Genomic DNA, 14961 nt, shown 5'->3' with positions numbered 1-14961 from the left:
TCAACAGAACCCCCCTTTCTCTCTCTCTCTCTCTCTCTCTCTCTCTCTCTCTCTCTCTCTCTCATGCTCTGTCTATCAGCACTTTTTTCAACTTCAACCTATCCATTCTCTCCTTTTCCCATCATCCTTCTGGCCCATCCTAATCCCTGACATGAGGTAATTTGGTAGAGTAAAGTAGACAACTTTCTCTCTCCACACACACGCACACACACGCACACACACACACACACACCTCAGCTGATGTTTATATTGTGTGTCTATATACATCCCACACTCCTCCCCACAGAAAATCTTCAAAGCCACAATTTTTTTTTTTCTCTTTTCAATCTGTCATTCTGAGTAAATAAAAGTAGGGTGAGAGTGAGCGAGAGTGAGCGAGAGAGCTGTATTTAGCTGATGTTGTTTACCGAGGCTTGATGATTAAGCTGTCTGCAGTTAGAGGGACAGAGGAGGACCGGCATATTTAGCCACTTACCCAAAATTCTCGGTCTTCATCAGAACTGCGGAAAACCCAAAGAGATTTGGATTGTTCAATGTAGAGTCTCTCTGAGTCATCTTGTAAGTTGCAGCTTGTATCATTTATTTTCAAACATGTCCAGGTGACATTTTGCCACAAAGTCAAAAGATTTTTTTTTAATACATTTATTTTTTACATAATGAATAAGAAACTTATTTTAGGTTCATAAAACTTTTTTTTTGTTGCATTCTGACATTGTTATGACAGTTGTATTTTTTTCATTGCTGCAATACATTTAATTTATTTGTAATTCCCATCTAAATGGGGATTTTCATTAGTGTATTACAGAAAAAAGTAATATTTTTATTCTATTTAATCTACATAAATAAACACAATACAACAATATTTACCATGGTCTATACATATTTTACAATACTTTAAGTTGTTATAATAACGTATAACTTATATACTTATATACTTATATATATATAATATATTTATTTATTATTATTTATTATTATTATTATTATTAATTTTTTTTTTTTTTTTTTTTTTTTTCATTATTCATATAGAGTAATATGGGAATAAGTTTGTTTTCCACAAATGAGAACTGGGGAAGTGTTGAATTGCCATTAAATAATGTTGCAATACAAATATGCCCCCCCAAAAAGATTCATTTAAAAAAAGAAAAAAAGAAAAATGTACAGTAATTGTTTTCAATTTTGATTCTGAGGTGAATAATGATCAGGAAATTTTTTTGACAAGTGAAATTCGTACATATAATCACTTGCATTTTGCTATAAGAACAACAAAAAAAGCACTAAAAAAAGGATTGCAAAAGTCGTTATTCACTGAAAACTTAGGCCTCTACTGTAGCTTTCTGTAATTAATAGAACCAGCAGAATAAGTAATAGAATCAATGACATCATCAGGCATCACTGGTTTCACATGTCTCAGATACACATCATTGAAGACTGGCACCACAATTTAAATTGACAGCAGGAAGGATGATTTTTAAGTGAATTTTGACTATTTAATTTTTTGGCCAAACTGTTCCTTTTTTTTCTCTTTAGAAAGAGCAAGAAAAAACAGCCCCAGCTCTTCCCCAACCACCACTTTCTGTTTTTAGGTCTCCATTTCTGCATTTTGATGGCCTCATTACCTCTTCTGACCTCTCTTGGTCTGTGAAAACACGCTGCAGCATCACTCCATCAATCTGTCACTCAAACTGTATTCCACCAATCAGGGATGATCCACACATCACCCCTAGCAGTGAGCGGATGAGTGGGGGGAATAGCGTAAGATGGGAGGAAGAGCTGTAAATGGTTGAATGAAAAATAAAGTTAGGGTAAGAATTTCAGGACAGGTTAATAAAGAGAATGGCCTTTAAATATGTACCTTAAAGTTGACATGAAAGGTGGTTTAAGCAACTGTTACCAGCTAATATAAGTCAGGGGAATGCTTGTGCTTTTTTGAGCCAGTAAGGAAACAAGAAGAAAAATGTATGGTATGACCATTTTAAATTTTCTTTAGTTAAAGCAATACTAAGGAACATTTTTTACCTTAAAATAATGTTTCCAAAATCGTATCAGTGGTTCATCAAGTCGTAACGGGGTGAAAGGCACTTCTGGATTCGCTTTGCAGCCCTATATCTGCTATTACCACACTATGCAAGTTTGCCAAACCGGGTCGTGTTTCTGTAGTTCGAATGAGACATAAGAAAACTACAAATTTGACTTGCTTTACGTCAAGCGTTACAATAGTCATTATTTAGTTTTCCTTTGTTTCTGATGTCGCAATACATCATACTTTCATGAAATCATGCATCATACTCTACCTTGTCAGTGGACATCGTTCATTTCAAAGCCGGTGCTGGATAAACAGCGGGCGTGCGTGTGACAGTAGGCTGCGGGCGGCGAAATTATTTACGACAGCGGTAATGGACAATTCCGCTTCCAACCTGTAGGGCGACCGAAGAGGAAAAGTTCCTTAGTGTTGCTTTAAAAAGAATCTGTCAAGATAAAGTAGCACAAAATTATGTTTTTGCTAGTGTGTGTGTGTGTGTGTGTGTGTGTGAGAGAGTGGGCCTGTAATTGGCATTGCATCTGACAGTTATAAAGCTGCTTGAATTTACAGTGTGTGTGTAAGCATGCAGTTGTGTGTGTGCCAGTGTTTACTGCACCATTATTCTCCGATGTCACTGCACATCTGCTGAATCTACAGCGCTACAGCAAGATCATTTGATTGAATTGATTGAGAGAGTCTGATTTGAATGTGAACTGCTTTTGAGAATGCATTTGAATCCTATTCAGTTTGAATTGAGGTATTGTAGCAAAGAGGATGTAGAATAGTTTTTTTGTTAATTTGTTGAAATGAAGGTTTGGGGTCAGTAAGATTTTTTTAAAAAGAAATGAACATATTAATTATGCAAGGATTCATTAAATTGATCAAAAGTGACAGAAAATATATATCTATATCAAAGAAATGATTTTGAACTTTTCTGTTCATCAAAGAATCCTGAAAAAAATAATGGTTTCGACAAAAATATGAAGCAGCACAACTGATTTCAACATTGATAATAAATATAATATTTCTTGAGCAGCAGAATAAGCATATTAGAACAATTTCTGAAGGATAATGTGACACTGAAGACTGGAGTAATGATGCTGAAAATCACATCACAGGAATAAATTACATTTTTAAATATATTCAAATTTGTTGTAAAAAAAAATAAAAAAATGGTTGTTTTATTTTTTCGGTTATTTTTTAATGATATTTTCATTTCTTGACAATAAACAAGCCAGAATGAGAACATGAAAACACGTATGAAATCCACTCCCCACCTACCAATCCTTCCCTCTCTTTACAATGGGGAACATAAACATAGTGGATAGATATGTTAACAGAAAAACAAAGCCACATGAATGATAAAACATGAATAGAAAAACCCCACAAAAAAACAAGAGGAGGGATAAAGTATTAAGTTATTCAATCTGATTCCTGATCATTGCTTTTCGCAATATACTTGGAGATCTTCTCAGCAGCTAGTCCAGGTTTTTAATGTTGAGATTTGTGCCGAGTTCACCCGAGCTGTGGATATTTCCAACATTATAATGTCCCGAAGTTGAATCAACCACTTGTATATACAGTATCCAGGGTATGTGGTGGAAGCCAGTGTTGAGCTATCAGTTTTTTTGCAGACGTTAAACCGGCCAGCCAGACAATTTTTTGCAGCTTAGAGAAATCAAACTGAGAATCATCATTCAGTAATAATACAGAGGGGATCACCGGTATAGGATATTTAATGATTTTCGATAAGATAGCACATAACTCATTCCACATTCCCACATCAAATGGAAAAAGGATCCGAGTTATTGGTCAGGACATTTATCACAGAAGAGAATTGTACCAATATTACTGTGTAGCTGTATTCTTATTAAATAAATGCATCCTTGGCAGGGTGCTCTTTTAAAAACATAAAAAAATCATACTGACCCATACTTTACAGTATATATAATTTATGCTACAGTCTTCAAGATGGACTAAAATATATAATCAGTAGGTTACTTTTAATGTAAATAATTATTTCTATCAAGTTTTCTAGAAACATTAAATTGGTGTGGTGCTGCATGACAAAATTTAAATATATTTTAATGGCTGTGTTGAAGTGCTCTGATTGGTCAGATGGCCCAGTCGGTTGTGATTGGTCTACGGCTCACAGCACGTGTCAGGATAAAAGAAAAACGCCTATACCTGAACTGACCATATCTGAATTTTTTATAGTTCCGCAGGCTTCCTCAGCACTTGCACAATTATACGAACAGTAACAATGCCGTGTTTTTTTTTTGTGTCAATTTCAGCACGAGTCCTTATCCTTTTGAAGTGCAGCACAGAACCATTGTCTTCTCTAAATGTCGACAACAAGAACTAAACTCTTCCAGTCTCAGCTACGACTACAGTGTGCAAAGTAGACATTGTTCGCAGGCAGCCAATGAAGACCATAGGCGGGCATTATGCAAATTTGATACATATGCTACGGAAGTGAAACTGGAAATACTGACGACTTGTTTCGGGCAGTTCAGAATAGATTCTTTTTTTTAAGGAGACAATAACTTTATTTGTCATGCACTTTGATCTTTAAAACTTTGCAGACCTTTTACATTCACAAACAGCTATCTCACACACTGCGTAATATTCGAAAAAGCTTAATAAGGGCACTTTAAATGTTTTGACAGTATTGAACGTATACATATTTCATTAGAAAAGACATTTAACTTTCTATCAGGGAATAAATATGAATAATTTAAGAAAATTTATTCATTCAAAAATTTTTGTCACAAAACTTTTGTTGGACTACTAATTTGTGAATATTTGCCCAATCCTGATCTAGAAGGGTGATTGTTCATGGTAAGAAGTGACCTGATCCTGTATAAAATTGTTCTGCTGTAAATTTTCTAGTTTAATATGAGACGACTCATTAATAGGCCCCTGTGTAAATGTATAAATGCAAGCCATTACACCTTCTCTTAAAAAGGGTGTTTCTCTATGGAAGTGACAGTGCTATAGTTAGGACGGTCACTTTCTGCACAGTAGACCCAGATGAACTAGATGTTGCACACATAATATTTCTACAGTATTACATGACTGTTTTCTCTTTGCATATACGTTACAAATAGTGAGTTTTTGGCTTTCATTTTTACATTTTATACAGATGCTTTTATCCAAAGTGACTTGTATACATCTACTGGAATGCTAGTGAAAGATTTGTATGAATGAGTGTGTAGTTGTTGAGTGTTTGTTGTATAATCGCTCTAATATTAGAATCAATGATTTTTACTTGAGTTCACACATATTTTGAACTTACTGAAATGTGTTCATGTGCAGAAACATGCAAACATGCTTAAGAGAGAGTTGAGATCTTTCTGCGGTGTCTGTCGTAGTCAGATCTTTTAGTCTTTTCTCCTTTAGTCTTTCGGTTTTTAATAGGATTTAATTGGCTGTTTGTAGTTCGTGAAAAACTTTTTTTAATTAAAGAACTAGCAACAAAACTTCTGGATTCCCTTTGGCACCTCAGAAAAGAGATTTGTAACACAATTTTTTTTTTTTTTTTTGTGAAACAATTTGTTTCCCCAAATTATTTTTTGATATTTTGGCCTCTTTAGATTTAATGGAAGTAGTTTAATTTATTTTTTATTTTTTATTTACTGTGGTTGTTTTATTGCAGGATACTATTTTATATATAAACTATTCAGTGCTGAATAAAGTACTTTTTATGACACATTAGAAAATTGTTGTTTATCTGTGAGAAACTATTAGTTTAGTTAAAGAATCATTAACACAACAAATCAACAAATTAGCACTCCCAACCCCCCCTGCCCATTTTTTTAATTTTTTTCTTTTTTTCTTATCACATTATGACATCCAAGCTTGTAAATAGAAACTTGTCAGAAGAACTTGAAGGCAGCATGAACATTTCATTGTCAAAATGCATTCTGGAATTGCAATTAATCTTTACGATGCACTCTTTTTGGATTTTGGAAGTCCAGTCTTTGTGAAAATGTTAGCTAGGCCATGCACTCACTCTGATTTGGATCACTGAATGAGATAAACAGGGAATATTTGCGATTTTTTTTTCTGGCTAACAAGATGCAATCAAATGTTATTTGTAATGATAGAGGTCATGTGTTGCATGTCATACAGTGGCAAGCATAATAACTGTTTTTGAAAGCAGTCTATGGTATTAATAAATATTTTGAAGGGTGAGCTCAGCCCTGTCAGAAAAATAAAATATGATTTTTCCAAACGGACTATTTTCACTCCCAAACCTGCCAAACATCCAGAAGACAAAGAGCGTGTGTGCCGGCTTTCAATTTACGTTCAAAGAAAAATGGAGCTGCGGGAAATGGAGATTTGTGGTGGACAGTGATGATATGGCCTCTTGATCTGTTTGAAAACTGCCTGCCAAATGTAAAGCAGTGGATGTTTAGGGAAGGGAATTGCTCTCCCCAGCCAGTCATTACAGAATTCACTGCTGGAGTGGTAAACTGGAGGCTTTATTCCTGTCGCTCTTACTGAAATCTATTACAAACACACACACACATACTCATGGAAGAGAGAGAGCATATTCCCAGCATCTCTATAAGTGAACAAGGGAGAGGGAGAAAACGATATAGAAAGGGAGATGGGAAGTCTGCTTAGCAACTGCTTAGCATTTGTGCTTATACTCTTAAAAAATAAAGGTTCCAAAAAGCTTTTTTTAATTTATTGTTTTGATGCCATAGAAGAACCATTTGGGGTTCTAAAGAACCTTTTTCCTCTATAGAACCTTTTGTGCATTGGAAAAGTTCTATAGATGTTAAAGGTTCTAATGGAACCATTGATGCCAATAAATAACCTTTATTTTTAAGAGTTGTATTTTTGGCAACCCTGGGGTAATACGTGACATGCAAGAGTGATCAATATCATTTGTTTATTGTAGAAATGTTGAATTTCCTCATATCTGCATGCCAAACTACCATTTGGTATGATAGACTACCGTTCAGAAGTTTGGGGTTGTTAAGATTTGTTAATGTTTATGAGTGTTTTAGTCTCTTATGTTCACCAAGGCTGCATTTATTTGAATAATACTGAAAAAAAAAATGCATTTAAATTGTGAAATATTATTTTATATTATTAAAGTTTAAAATAATTGTTTTTATTTTAATGTATTTTCAAATGTAATTTATTCCTCGGATGCAAAGCTGAATTTTCAGCATCATTACTCCTGTCTTCAGTGTCACATGATCTTTCAGAAATCATTCTAATATACTGATTTACTGCTCAAGAAACATTTCTTGTCATTATCAATATTGAAAACAGTTGTGCTGCTTAAATTTTTTGTGGAAACAAAAAAGTTTAAAAGAACAGATGAATCTCAGAAAGCAATATAATTAAGCTCAACTTTAAAGTTGGAAACACATTTATGATGTCTAAAATGCAGCCTACATCAATAAGAGAGCGTGTGTGTGTTTGTCAGGTTGTTTGTATGTGTTTTAAAGGCATCTATGCTGCATGTGTGTTTCTGTTTACGTTCGTGTGTCCATGTGTGTGTGTGTGTTGATGGCGATTTAGTGAGATATCAGAGATGCAGACTCATCTTGCTGCAGTTTAGCACACATCATTTACACTTCAGTGGCTAATACTAACAACGCCTGCGTCCTGTCCGTCAAACTCTCCCTCTCTCTCTTTCTATGTCCTGTATCTGCTTGAGCATGAAGAACACCTTTGATTTGGGTTTGCAGTTTTTGGAGTCTAATCTTACCTGTCATACCAGTGCCAGAGAGAGAGAGTCTTTCTTGGCTGTCCTGCTTGAATCAACCAAACCACAGAAATACCCATTTATATTTATTTCTGTAGCAGACTTGAAATGTAGGTTAATCAGAGCAGAATTATGCTATAATCACAGGCTGCTCATTTATGTTGGAGATGCTATGCTTTCAAGAGTCTGATCCATTGTGCAGGAAAAGACTTTAAAGTGAAATTCCAAAAACAGTATGTTGTAATGTTTCATTTATTTGAATAGTTCAGGCTGAAAAGATGCACTACTGTACAAAAAATGTTAGACTAAGGTTTTTGGAAGAAGCTTCTTCTGCTCATCAGGCCTGAATTTATTTGATTAAAAAAACAGCAAAAACAGTAATAATATTATAAAAATAACTGTTTTCTAAGTGAAAATATTTGAAATATATTTTTTTCCTGTGATCAAAGCTGAATTTTCAGCATCATTACTCCAGTCTTCATTGTCACATGACCCTTCAGAAATCATTCTAATATGATGATTTGCTGCTCAAGGAACGTATTATCAACAGATCAGCTGCTTAATATTATTGTGGAAACTGTGATACATTTTTTTTTGGACTCTTTAATGAATAAAGTTCAAAAGAACAGATAGATACTAATGCTTTCATATTATTTCATATAATAATTATATAGAGCTGAGGACAGGTGTGTGACTGTGTGTGTGAAGCTGAGCCGCTGTTTGCAATCACTCCATGTATGCAGCAGACAGCAGATAGAGGTGCTCTGTGAATATTTAACATACAAGATTTATGAGTGAAACAAAAGCTAACAAAGACTCACTTAATATTCAAGCTAAACTAAATTCAACTCTCCTTCATTTATAAAGACAATTCAAAGCATGAGAGAGCGATAAAAGAGTGAGAGAGAAGAGGGGATCTGCAATTAGATGGGCTGAAGGGGTTTTATGACTGGGAATGATCATAAAATCAGGCTGTTTTTCCCAAAAAACTTCCCCATCGCTCCTTTGATTCGGTTGATTATGTGTAAATTATTAGGATATCACGTTGATATACCCAAAGCTATTAAACCAAATTTACACCAGTGCAAAACAAAGTTCACAAACAGAAACAGGTCTTTCAGAAACTTTAAAAATAAAGCTTTAGATCGGTATCTATCTATCTATCTATCTATCTATCTATCTATCTATCTATCTGAAGATTTTTTGAGTAAGATGCGTGTAACATTCACTATCTCTCATATATCCAAGGAAAGAGAGTGAAAAAGGAAAAAAGGGGTAGGGTGCAGGACTTAATTATACATCAAAGGGGGTTATACTGGGAATATGAGGGAAAAGATAGAGATAGACTGAAATATTGGCACAGAGAGGAATATTGGAAACAGAAACGGGTAGGACAAATAAACATGCACAATAAACTCATACATCGTAAAAGATTTCAGTGAATAAAGACTTAAATTTCAATCTGTTCTTCATAAAATCTTCATTTCTGACAAGTTCTAAACAATTTAAGCACTTACACTACACTAAGCACTAAAACCAATACTCACTAATAAATATAACGACCAAACAAACCACACAGTCAACATAAATAACTTTCACAAATCAGTGTGAATAATACAGTCTACTTTCAATACCAGAAATAAAAGAGCATCTATAATGGTTGCCATCAGTGAGGAAATGTACTGATTTCACAGAGAGTGAAAGGATAATTAATTTTTTCAAATGTTCAATTATACTGCTGTATAATTCCTGAGTATTGCTCTGAACCAAACCTCACCATAATGAGCTTTAAATATCCACTATAGTCCGCAATTATATGTACACTATCGTTCAAAAGTTTGAGGTCAGTAAGATTGTCTTTTTGAAAGAAAATAACACATTTATTCAGCAAGGATGCATTCAATTGATTAAAAGTGACAATAAAGAGTTTTGCATAGTTATAAAATAAATGTTGTTCTCACCACAACTATGATCAGTGTTATATCAGTGTTTTGGCGTGCATGAGTTTGCATATAGATGTTCGGTTGTGCATTTGAAGTGGGAATATCGATGTGTGTGAGTGTTACTTGACAAGTATGTTTGTATTCAGTGAAATGTATTTGATATACCATACTGTGTGATCATGTGTTATCCCTCTAGCACTCCATTTGTTTGTGATGTTTGCTCATTTGTCACACTCTGTTTTATCTTAACATCATGCAATTTCTCATTCTTACTTCATTCTTATTTCATAATTTCACTATCAACTCCACTAGAAAAGGTTCTATATAGATCTTTAAATGGATTAGTTTACCCAAAAATGAAAATTCTGTCATTAATTACTTGCCCTCATGTCATTCCAGACCCGTAAGACTTTCATTCATCTTTGAATTGAGCGAATCTTCTGAAGAGACTCAATCGCTTTATATGATGAACAGATTGAATTTAGGCTTTTATCAATGCATTCTCATACCCAAATCGTCACTTTCTCGTCACTTTCTGACATTCGTCAATATCCGACGCACAAAGCACCCTTTAGCGTCCATATGAGACGCATAACCCTACCACAGACCTAAACCTACCCATAACCGAAGCGTCTCATATTGACGCCAAGGGTGCTTTGTGCGTCGGATATTGAGGAACTTTCGAAAGCGTCAGTTACATGACGCCTAAACCTACCCATAACCGAAGCGTCTCATATGGACGCTAAAGGGTGCTTTGTGCGTCAGATATTGACGAATGTCAGAAAGTGACGAGAAAGTGACGATTTGGGTATGAGAATGTGTTGCTTTTATTCACATATAAACATGACAGAATTTAGATTTTTGTGTGAACTAACCCTTTAAAGAGTTCAGTCAGGCACTTTATATAGAACCTTTAGGGGGCCCATCATGGCATAATTTAATACATTTAGTTTTAATGAATGAATTTTGTTTTAATTCATTTTTTTATTTTGATTAAATTGTATGAATTAAACGGCTCATAAACATACTTTAAAAATAAAATTAATAAATAAACTGAAATTGAAATAAATTGAAACAAACCATTAAACATGAAAGTATTATGCAATCGTTTAGGAAATTTCTCCTTATATAGAACCTTTTTGGCATAAAGCATTCTTATCAAGACCCCTAGGGTTCTAGACTGAACCCCATTGCACCTTTTTTCTAAGAGTGCAGATGTTCCTCCAAAAATATAAATAGAAAACAAGACAATTGTTGACAAGCTGTAGGACTGATGTATTTGAAGAATTTGATAGAAATATTTGACTTTTGATTGCAGACCTGTAAATACTGGCCAGATCTGAGCACCGTTTGAGACATAAACACTTTATTCTCTTTCTATTTGCTCTCCATTTGATCTCATTGCAAAATAGAGAGTCCTAAACGATTTATTTTCCTTTTAAGCTTTTTGCTCAAACTCTCTCTTGAGGTGCAAGTGATGGATTTTTCATCCCTGACTGAAAATGACATATTGAAAGCTTTAGTCTGCCATCAAATCGTGAATACGAGGTCACAAAAACAAGGAAAACTTCACAGAGCTGATAAGATTGCAACAGCGAAGTGTAAACATTATGATGCTACCATTTTTTTATTTATTGTTGAAAGCAATAAAATCCAAAGTGGTTTATTATCAAGGGTAAAAACAGCAGTGAAAAGTGAAGACTGGCCCTATAATTAGCGATTTTCTCCATGGCCACACTGTGTCTCCAGGACAGCGAGTTTAATCAGCCTCTGATAGTACAGCTCCTCCGACAGGACCCTTGTCTTATAGACAGGAAAGAGACGTCACCCCAAAGGCCAGCCATAACAGATAAACACTTCTCTTCCTCTGCTGGCCCCCGCTGATGACTGTTTCTCTCACACACAGCAGTCTCCCACCAACCATGCATGTACATCCTGATCAAATTAGCGATTATAGAATCAAACAAACACTTGCACAGTTTGCACACACACATTGATAATTGCTGCATTTTATTGTTGGCAAATGCAACCGTATCAAAGAAGTAACTGAAGCCGGAATGTGGCATCTATTTGTGCAATGCACCTTTTGTATGATAATCAGCTCTCTGCCCATTTGCATTTAATTCTATTAAAAACACAATTCACCTGAATTAAATGGATAGAGGGAGAGAAATGAGACCAAGAGATATATGAGACACACAGAATGAGAAAACAATGTTTATGCGGTAAATTTGTTTTTCTTAGGGAGATGCTTTCAAAGCTGTTTTATTGGATTGTGTGACTTCTTTAATGATTGTTTCAGCCCAAAATAAAAATGGTCATTATTTACTCTCTATGAGTTATTTCTTTTTGATTCATTTTTTTGCGGACTGTTCGTGCCGAATTTTCAGTCTATTTTGCACGTTTTCTTCCATACAATGAAAATTATGTACAGTGGTCAAGCTCTAAAAAGGACAAAAATGATCTCGAAAGTAGTTTTGTCATATCGATTACTCATGTGAAGACACATTTTACCTGGTTTGTAGTCAGCGATGCCATTTTAAGTTTAAATATGTTGCAACATGAATGAGATTTGAGAGCTATGGTGAATAATGGCTTAAATTTAGTCAGAAAACAAATCATAAACAGTAAACCAATTTTATGATATTTTTATGGTGTGTTTTTGTCTTTTTTGGAGCCTGAAAGTGTCTGTCCCCCTTTACTTTCATTGTATGGAAAAGAGCTAGGACGGTCTGCTAAAAAGTCTTCTTTTTTCTTCTGAGGAAACTCAAGGGTGATGGTGAGTAAATCATGACAAAATTTTCATTATCATCTTTTTCCTGTCTTTTCCGTAGTGTTTCTACGGTGTGTCGGTCCCATGTGTGCGTCTGACCCTGGCTATCTCCCGCTGAGACACAAAAAAATAGGATGAATGAGAGAACGAAAGAGTTTGAATGATTGAGGCAGAGGAATGGGAGATGGAGGGTTTTTCTTTGTGGCGTCCTTGTGCTCTCGCCATGAGGTACCCAAAAACCATCAGTTTTTTCTCTTTGTGCATCGTGTTCTCCCTCTCTCTCTCTGTCTTTTTTATTCTCTCTGTGTCTCTCGGCCTTCCAGGCTCTTTCTTGATTATCTTTCTTCTTAAATACACAGCACAGACCTTTAGCAACCAGTCAGCCGTGAGCTGTGTGTGTGTGTCTGTGCGAAGCCTATTTGATAGAGTATGTTTCTTCACACATATATTTCTGTGCTGCTCTTTAAGCTGCCATATGTCAAAGCATCCGTGTGTATTATATGCTCAGTGTTTATATACACTGATACTTTGCTTCTGTCAATGTACGAGGTAAATCAAATTCAAATTCAAATTCAAAAAAGCTTTATTGTCTTAATGTAAATTATTTAGTTTATTATTTATGTAATTTATAATAATTTATAATAATTTATAATAATTTATAATAATTTATAATAATTTATAATATAAATTAATTAATTCATGAAAAAATATATATAAAGAATATGCTATGTTATCTTAGATTATATTTAATTTAGTTTATAATAAATATAATGTATTTAATTGGTTAAATTTGCTTGCCAAATCTGTTTTTACACTTAATAGTATATCTTTTTTTCTCCCTCATGTTGTTCCAAATGTGAATGAATTTATTTTCTTCCTAGTGATGTCAAATCTGGTGCTATGCATCTTCAGGCACCAATTTTTTTAATAAACATAAGTGAGGCGGAGATCTTTGATATTTAAAAATCGTAAAATTTTGGTTTGCTTCTCATACACAGCTATTGTATGCTTTCAGAAGACTTAGACCAGGGGTGCCCAATCCTGCTCCTGCCGATCGACTGTCCTACACAGTTCATCTCCAACCCTAATCAAACACACCTGCCTTTAATTTTCAAGTGATCCTGAAGACATTAATTGGTTGCTTAAGGTGTGTTTGATTAGGGTTGGAGATGAACTGTGCAGGACAGTCGATCGGCAGGATTGGGCACCCCTGACTTAGACTATAGCACATGAGTCAAATCTTTTCTCCTTTTTGGCAGTCTAAATTATCTTCTATACAACTTCATAGACTATACCTTCTTGTGATTTGCTTAATGTTCTTGCACATCTTTCATCTAGTCCTTCCTAACCCTTACTGATTTTTCTTTTGTTGGTAGATAAGCTGGTAGATGGACACTTGAAAAAAACACATTGTAATAAATGTGTGTCTGTGATGATCATTGTTTTAAGGCAGTGTCACAAACGCTTGCACTTGATGTCACTTCATGTGGGCTGAGTTGCGTCTCATGGGTCGCCGGGGCTCTTATGAATTGTAGCATATCGTTGCGTGTTCGTTCAATGTAAGTTTTGATTGGGAGAATCAGAAGAGACGGATGAGAGAGAAGGAATAAAGATGTGCAGCCCCTCCCGCTAAGAGCCATTTCCATCAGGTAGAGGAGGAGAGCTGTTCTTCTGCTTCATTACTCATCTTTCACTCTCTCTCTCTGCTCTGTTCTCATCATGTTCAGGAAAGTGGATGAGGACAAAACAAAAAATAAAGACTGGAGGAAAATGAAATATGAGAGTAAGAATGAAATAAATTGAAAATCAGATCTTGGGCAATTTGGATGCAATGTGAATAAGAATGTGATTTCCACTTTAATACTTCTCAGTCCTCTTTCTTTTTCTTTCTTTTTCTTTCTTTTTCTCAAACCCCCTCTATACTTTTCAAACACAGGTTATATTGACAATTTCTAAATAAATAGGAAATAATTTATTTATTATTATATATTATGCTATTATTATTATTAGAAAAATGCAATTAGAGCATGTAGAAAAACTCAGTTTTCAAAGCAAATAAATCAGCTGTAAATGAGTTGCTTCAACGTGAAACCGGATTCATAATGCATTTGACATTTGTAATTGGACATATCTGATTGAAACCAAGAACATGTACAGTATTAAGAAAGTAAATAGGGTCCATGCTGACGTTTAAACATCTTTGTAAATGGCCAGATTTACAAAGAGCTCACGCCAGCACAAACCCTCTTATGGTGATAAAGAACAACTCTGGATTTACTGAAAAACTAGCGATCAAAAGGTTACAGGTTTTTTCTGGCTGATCTTATTGTGCATTTGCAGGAGTTCCCCTTTCAAATGCAACATTTATGGGAGGAGGATATTTAAATAAATCCTGGAACATGATTTACTAATGTTTGCGGTAGTCAATTTACTGGTATTTGCGCCATCATAACACCCCAAAAAAGCATGTCTTTTGCTTTTACACCTATTT

At 34.8% G+C, this 14961-nt stretch overlaps 1 protein-coding gene across 1 annotated transcript in view; it reads left to right on the top strand.

Moving 5' to 3' along the window:
* cdh23 (cadherin-related 23) overlaps window positions 1-14961 on the top strand; it is a 232804-nt gene that overhangs the window by 55772 nt on the left and 162071 nt on the right. The window lies entirely within an intron of this gene.

Source organism: Abramis brama (genome assembly GCF_963993115.1).
Source record: "Abramis brama genome assembly, chromosome: 19".
Taxonomy (NCBI): Eukaryota; Metazoa; Chordata; class Actinopteri; order Cypriniformes; family Leuciscidae; genus Abramis; species Abramis brama.
Note: the sequence above shows the minus strand (reverse complement) of the source record. Positions and strands in the feature narration are given on the sequence as shown.